The 7,782-nt window shown below is 42.5% G+C and overlaps 1 long non-coding RNA gene across 1 annotated transcript; it reads left to right on the forward strand.

Annotated features, from left to right (window-relative positions):
* Nucleotides 1-5,743: 5,743 nt before the first annotated feature.
* LOC121536202 lies at nucleotides 5,744-7,557 on the forward strand. Its single transcript, XR_005994828.1, has 3 exons — nucleotides 5,744-5,785; nucleotides 6,543-6,622; nucleotides 7,017-7,557. It is a non-coding gene; the product is annotated as an uncharacterized LOC121536202 (long non-coding RNA).
* The last annotated feature ends 225 nt before the right edge of the window (nucleotides 7,558-7,782 follow it).

Below are 7,782 nucleotides of genomic sequence, written 5' to 3' on the forward strand. Positions count from 1 at the left end.
TCTCTACTTGGTCTCAGTTCTCCAGTAAACTTGTGATTATCAACACTAACCTCATCGTTGTGGCGGCGGACAGCTAGCCTGTATCCCTCATCCAGTTGAGTGGCAATGTTATTTTTCGTTCGTACCATTTTTTTGGAAAATCCTCGGGTGTAGGACTTCCCCCTTTAGTAGAAACCTGTTGAATTATTAAATTTGGTCTGGGAGGTCCTAATTGTTTCGTTGCCAATTTATCTTCATTTGTTCGCCGACAAAAAGGAAATTCTTTCAAAGACACAATCGAGTTGCACTGAAGCCTAGCCATGTTGATAGTAGTAGTGAATTGATTGACGCTGCTACCCTCTCTTTTTCTTAGTTACGTTCATGTGACGAAAGCGCGTAAGTGCAAGCCCACAGACACCCATTGAGATTGTATTGAAGGCTCTGAAATTTGAAAAAAATAGATTTTACATGGGAGTCTATGACAGAAGTTCTGGGCGATTTTCAATCTGACTGAAATCGCCCCAAAAGGGGGTGGAGCCATTTGAAGCACGACTTTAGCCTGATTCGACATTTAGTGGCAGTGTGGCACTGTGGCAGATCAGACGTATAGATTACAACACTGATAACTACTGTTGCCGTGATATAATTGATTAGAAAAAAAATCCCTTCCTTTTCCCGTTTGGCAGTGCGTCGCCCATATCGCCCTATTGAACAGGCCGTCCCTGCAGAGGGGCATGGACTAAAATACAGTAGCATATTATAGAATACAGTATATACATATGAGATGAGTAATGCAAGATATGTAAACATTATTAAAGTGACTAGTGTTCCATTTCTTAAAGTGGCCAGTGATTTCAATAGGCAGCAGCAGCCTCTATCTAATGTGCTAGTGATGGCTATTTAAATTTTAGTCATTTAGCAGATGCTCTTATCCAGAGCGACTTACAGTTAGTGAGTGCCTTGAGATAGAAGCTGTTTTTCATTCTCTTGGTCCCAGCTTACACTCATGTGCAAGTGCACTGTATTTAGACCTGCTTTAAAAATACATTTGAAAAAGTATGCATATATGTTTTTTCAACCATATTATATTTGCATGTGTTAACCCATGTTAGTAATATTCTAAAAACCTAAGTAGTCTAAAGTAAATTGAACTAAATACATCTTCAAATATCTTTAACGTTGTAGGCTGCAAATATGGCAGAATATTGAATAGTATCATAATGCATTGTTTGTGTTTGTTAGTGTATGTGAATTGGCATACATGTGTAGTAAACAATATGTGTGTATATGTATGTGTGTTTGTCATTGTCTTTGTGTGCTGGTACAATGGTAGCCTAAATACAGTAGCACGTATAGTCTAGCCCAGTGTTTCCCAAACTTGGTCCTGGGGCCCCGCCTTGGTACACGTGTTGGTTTTTGCCCTAGCACTACACAGCTGATTCAAATAATAATAATAATAATATGCCATTTAGCAGACGCTTTTATCCAAAGCGACTTAGTCATTTTTACGTATGGGTGGTCCCGGGGATCGAACCCACTACCCTGGCGTTACAAGCGCCATGCTCTACCAATTGAGCATGAGTTGGTTATTTGAATCACCTGTGTGGTCCTAGGGCAAAAACCAAAACGTGCACCCAGGGGGCCCTCAGGACCGAGTTAGGGAAACCCTGGTCTAGCCTATACGTGTTCAGCCTCAGTTTTTTAAATCAATAGAATAAAAGCAAGGGTCGTCTCCTGAGGTTTTCCTCTAAACTCGATGTATGTACAGCTCCACCACCCTTTTGAATTTTCTTTTGATCTTCAGGCAATCAAGTTGAAACATCTATGGATCCTATTGACAAATCTCTGTGATGATGAATTGAAGTTCAATGACACAGTCATTTCTCACAGTAGGTTTTATGTTACGAGCGGCAGACTCCACGTTCGCCAGAAGATGGCCCCTAAAGAGTAGAAAGGGGATGGAACCAGTTGTTTATCCATCCACACCGCCCTTATGATTTACGATCTAATTAGAAAATAGGCATTTAAATGTTACTTTAATAATAGATTTTCAGGAAAACTGATAGAAAACAACAAACCTCAACCACAAAGAACCTTTACGCTTTCGTTGGTGTATTTTATATAGGGGTGGGGTGACAGACGCCTATCAATGCTGAGTACAACTACCTGATCCCTGGTTTCTCTGTCTATTGGAAATAATAGTTTTTCGCTGTGTATCATTATGGGTTTTCATGGAAAGCTTCAGTGTTCTTGTCTAGAGTATACACATCCTGACCAGAACAGTGCAAGTTTTTTTCAAAGGGATATGAGTACAGAGCGGACAAACGCATCTGTGTGTGTGTGAGAGAAATGCATGATAACACCGCCTCAGAGTCATCAGAGGCATCCTTGCGTCTCCATAATATAATCTATAGAATCCTTTGTCCCATGGCCTCATTGTCTTCTTCCACTCATGACCACTGAAAGGATTAAATGGGTTTCCATTGTATTACTTTCTGCACTCACCTGTAGTCTTCTCAAACCAGAGCTTATTAAAGTGGTTGAGACAATGAGAGGTGTGGTCCCACTAAACACCAAGTGGCCTAAAACCTATGTAGTTATATGGTTACAGAAGTTGGTACAGTGTAGTCACAGTGGGTAGCCGTTATATTATTACAGAGATAGTACTGTACTATGTACAGTGAGGGAAAAAAGTATTTGATCCCCTGCTGATTTTGTACGTTTGCCCACTGACAAAGAAATTATCAGTCTATAATTTTAATGGTAGCAACAACAACAATAACAACAACAAAATCCAGAAAAACGCATGTCAAAACCACCATGGCCAAGACCAAAGAGCTCTCCAAGGATGTCAGGGACAAGATTGTAGACCTACACAAGGCTGGAATGGGCTACAAGACCATCGCCAAGCAGCTTGGTGAGAAGGTGACAACAGTTGGTGCGATTATTCGCAAATGGAAGAAACACAAAAGAACTGTCAATCTCCCTCGGCCTGGGGCTCCATGCAAGATCTCACCTCGTGGAGTTGCAATGATCATGATAACGGTGAGGAATCAGCCTAGAACTGCACAGGAGGATCTTGTCAATGATCTCAAGGCAGCTGGGACCATAGTCACCAAGAAAACAATTAGTAACACACTATGCCGTGAAGGACTGAAATCCTGCAGCGCCCGCAAGGTCCCCCTGCTCAAGAAAGCACATATACAAGGCCGTCTGAAGTTTGCCAATGAACATCTGAATGATTCAGAGGAGAACTGGGTGAAAATGTTGTGGTCAGATGAGACCAAAATCGAGCTCTTTGGCATCAACTCAACTCGCCGTGTTTGGAGGAGGAGGAATGCTGCCTATGAGCCCAAGAACACCATCCCCACCGTCAAACATGGAGGTGGAAACATTATGCTTTGGGGGTGTTTTTCTGCTAAGGGGACAGGACAACTTCACCGCATCAAAGGGACAATGGACGGGTCCATATACCGTCAAATCTTGGGTGAGAACCTCCTTCCCTCAGCCAGGGCATTGAAAATGGGTCGTGGATGGGTATTCCAGCATGACAATGACCCAAAACACACGGCCAAGGCAACAAAGGAGTGGCTCAAGAAGAATGCCTAGCCAGTCTCCAGACCTTAATCCCATAGAAAATCTGTGGAGGGAGCTGAAGGTTCGAGTCGCCAAACGTCAGCCTCGAAACCTTAATGACTTGGAGAAGATCTGCAAAGAGGAGTGGAACAAAATCCCTCCTGAGATGTGTGCAAACCTGGTGGCCAACTACAAGAAACGTCTGACCTCTGTGATTGCCAACAAGGGTTTTGCCACCAAGTACTAAGTCATGTTTTGCAGAGGGGTGAAATACTTATTTACCTCATTAAAATGCAAATCAATTTATAACATTTTTGACATGTGTTTTTCTGGATTTTTTTGTTGTCATTCTGTCTCTCACTGTTCAAATAAACCAGCAGGGGGTGGTGGTGTGATGGTTTGGGGATGCTTTGCTGCCTCAGGACCTGGATGACTTGCCTTAATAGAAGGAACCATGAATTCTGCTCTGTATCAGAGAATTCTACAAGGAGAATGTCAGACCATCCGTCTGTGAGCTGAAGCGGAAGCCAGCTGGGTCATGCAGCAAGACAGTGATCCAAAACACACAATCAAGTCTACATAAAAATTGCTAAAAAGCAACAAATTGGAAGTTTTGGAATGGCCTAGTCAAAGTCCAGACCTAATCCCATTTGAGATGTTGTGGCAGGACTTGAAACGAGCAGTTCATGCTTGAAAACCCACACGTCACTGAGTTAAAGCAGTTCTGCATGGAAGAGTGGGCCAAAATTCCTCCACAGCGACGTGAGAGACTGATCAACAACTACAGGAAGCATTTGGTTGGAGTCATTGCAGCTAAAGGTGGCACAACCAGTTATTGAGTGTAAGGGGGCAATTACTTTTTCACACAGGGGAATTGGGTGTTGCATAACTTTGTTTATGAAATAAATGAAATAAATATGTAATTGTTGTGTTATTTGTTCACTTATGTTCCCTTTATCTAAAATTAGGTTTTGGTTGAAGATTTGATAACATTCAGTATCACAAATATGCAAAAGTAGAGAAAATTAGAAAGGGGGCAAATACTTTTTCATAGCACTGTATATTTTTTGGGGGGGTTGCCTGTTTTGCATGTTATTTTGGCATTAGTACGTGTCACATCAGTTTGCAAACAATGTAAAAAAATAAATAATAATAATCATTGAGTTAATAAAGCCGCATACAAACATGGTCCCTTTTTTGCTTTCTTGAGTAAGGCAGCTCCAAAATGTAGGTGTTTCAGCCTAGCTCAGTGCTTTCTGTGGTGGTGGGACAGCCAGCGAAATATACGGAGCGTAGGTGTTGGTAATGTTCTCTAGTTGCGCCGTGATTGGCTCAGTGTTCTGTCACTCATGGGGACACTACATCACCGCCAATTCTAAGGGTAGAGCTCGAAAAATCAAGCCACTTGGGTGCTGCCATAGTTACATTAGAAGTGCCCATCCAAGAAGGCTCAAGGTTATTGACCACAGATAAAATGACATCAAATAATGTTATATCTACAGTAGCTTTGATTGGACTGATCATGTCAACATCATACTTTCTAAATCTTAGCTAGCAGTCATCATCATGAATCAAGTTGACAATCTACTGGCAAATCATTTTTAATTCTTGTCATATGAAGAGAAATAATGAAAATAAATTATAAATAAAACGTATCGGTGCTCATCGGCCATTGGACATAAACATTACACAACAAGTTGGAAATTGCGAATTCAACAATGAGTGGGTTGGAAGGAATCAGTGGCTAACTGCAAGCATTGCAAAGCAATCACTAGCCTGCTATTCATTGGAATGGCTGTGTGGTCCCAAGTCTGGGATTAAGGGTCTCTTTTCCAAGCTTAAAATGATAAACATTCAACATTGGCCATGCTGTCAATGAAGCATGATTTGTGCCGCGCTCAAAACAACTGTTAACTCAGAACTGCAAAATCTGACTTCAAAACAACTGGGAACTCAGGAAAAAACGAGCTCCGACTGGGAAAATACGTTTTGAACGGTCATCCAACTCGGAATTATAAATCCGGAATTCGGGCCTCTTTCTAGAGCTACGACCTGAAGATCACTGACTTCATCATGATTCGACCTTGTTTTTTTTCCAGAGTTCCCAGTTGTCTTGAAAGCACCATAAATCCAGAGAATGCCAGACTTTGATGACAAAGTTTGATGACAAAATTTGCCCACAAAGGACCGCCGCGCCACCTTCCTGATCAAGTGAGCACAGCACAACAAGGTGAGTCCAAAAATGTATTGTATGCTGCTGCATAAATTATGTAATATGCCAGGGAGATATGTATACTGTAGCTAAGTAATACTAAGTGTATGTTGTGTAGTAAGCTGTCATGTGCCTCACCCTAATAATTTGGTCTATTTTCCCCTCTTAATTTCACCTACTGTTCTGACTTGGTGGTGCACATGTAGCCTATAACCTGTTTTAGAGAAATGTAATCATTGAATATTGTAAGAGCTTTCATTGTCTGCTTACATGCCCCCTTTACTTATCCTACGGTTCTGACTTGGTATACAGGGAGAACACTGTATGAACGGCCCATGTTCTGAATTCTGTCGCTGTACATTTCAAAAGTGCTAAACAAATAGTTATATTGACTACGTCCATGCTAGCTCGCTCATTAATGTATTAATCAAAATTACGGATTGCCTCTTATCCTCTTGTCGTCCCCTTATGCCATAGTTTGTACATCTCAATAATCAGTAGAAACCACATTTGTTTAAGCAAGTCAGCTATGTTTTTTTAAAGGCAGTAAATGAGGCTGAATGAACTGTTTCGCTGCCAGACAAGGCTCTGCTGATAGCCATGTGTAGCAGTGGTAAGGTGTTGGGACTCTGCTGTTGGAACAGCTTTATGTAGGCCCTAACAGTTTGTGGGCACCGTTTGTCACCTTTATAGTGCAATTAATGTATTGTTTAGTGTTGTGTAGTGGCTTTGCTGGCATGCATCCCACATTTTGTGTTTTGTTTGCCCCACCAAGATTGACATGCTAAAATGGCCACTGAGGGGGCCCATCCTCTCTAACCCTGCCAGATCTCTTCAACCTGAGTACAGCATGAGGTACTCTATGTCCTGCTATTCAAAACAATCAACAATTGCTTAATCAGAGTAAGAATAGTTCAAATAATATTTATCTAAAAAGGAATCTTTTAACTAAGAACAACTATGTAATCAATGGAATTAAATGGAGGGGGGGGGGGGAATAGAAACATCCCGCATCCTCAGATAAAACATATAGCCCCGGTCTAGGATATGCTTCTCTCTCCATTAACTCTTTAAGGCTATGGTGGATGGCATGTCAAAATATATAATTGCGCCAAGGGGTGAAATGAACTCTGTCACACAGAAATAGGCCAAGGCTATTATGTTTTATGTGAGGATGGCTTCCCCAGTGCTCCCCTAAACCCTAAACAAATGTGATAAGCACATTGCTTTGTCAATCTTCCCTCCACAGGCACCCTGGGGTGATGCAGGAGAAGACAAGTGAGCTTCAGTGGGCCCTCCTGATGGGCGAGCAGGACATACAGGAGGAGGAGGAGTAGTGGTATGGGGATGAGGGAGTTCACAGGGTAGAGCAGGACATACAGGAGGAGGAGGAGGAGTGGTATGGGGATGAGGGAGTTCACAGGGTAGAGCAGGACATACAGGAGGAGGAGGAGTGGTATGGGGATGAGGGAGTTCACAGGGTAGAGCAGGACATACAGGAGGAGGAGGAGTGGTATGGGGATGAGGGAGTTCACAGGGTAGAGCAGGACATACAGGAGGAGGAGGAGTGGTATGGGGATGAGGGAGTTCACAGGGTAGAGCAGGACATACAGGAGGACTGGTATGGGGATGAGGGAGTTCACAGGGTAGAGCAGGACATACAGGAGGTGGAGGAGTGGTATGGGGATGAGGGAGTTCACAGGGTAGAGCAGGACATACAGGAGGTGGAGGAGTGGTATGGGGATGAGGGAGTTCACAGGGTATGTTGGGATGGAGCTGTCTGAGCTATTGCCATTGGCCAGGGATATGGTCACGTTCATGTTGCTGTAAACTATAGGCTGATCTGCTCCTACTTATATGTATTATTTTAATTTATGTTATCTGTAAATAGTTCACTAAAGTTTTCTACTTGTACTGGCGCCTACTTGTTTTCTTTCTTGTTCTACACAAATACCATCAAGACCTCCAGTGGTGTCAGGTTACATATTGACTGCTGCTGGTCCACTGTCCATCAG

This window comes from Coregonus clupeaformis, chromosome 23 (assembly GCF_020615455.1).
Source record: "Coregonus clupeaformis isolate EN_2021a chromosome 23, ASM2061545v1, whole genome shotgun sequence".
Taxonomy (NCBI): domain Eukaryota; kingdom Metazoa; phylum Chordata; class Actinopteri; order Salmoniformes; family Salmonidae; genus Coregonus; species Coregonus clupeaformis.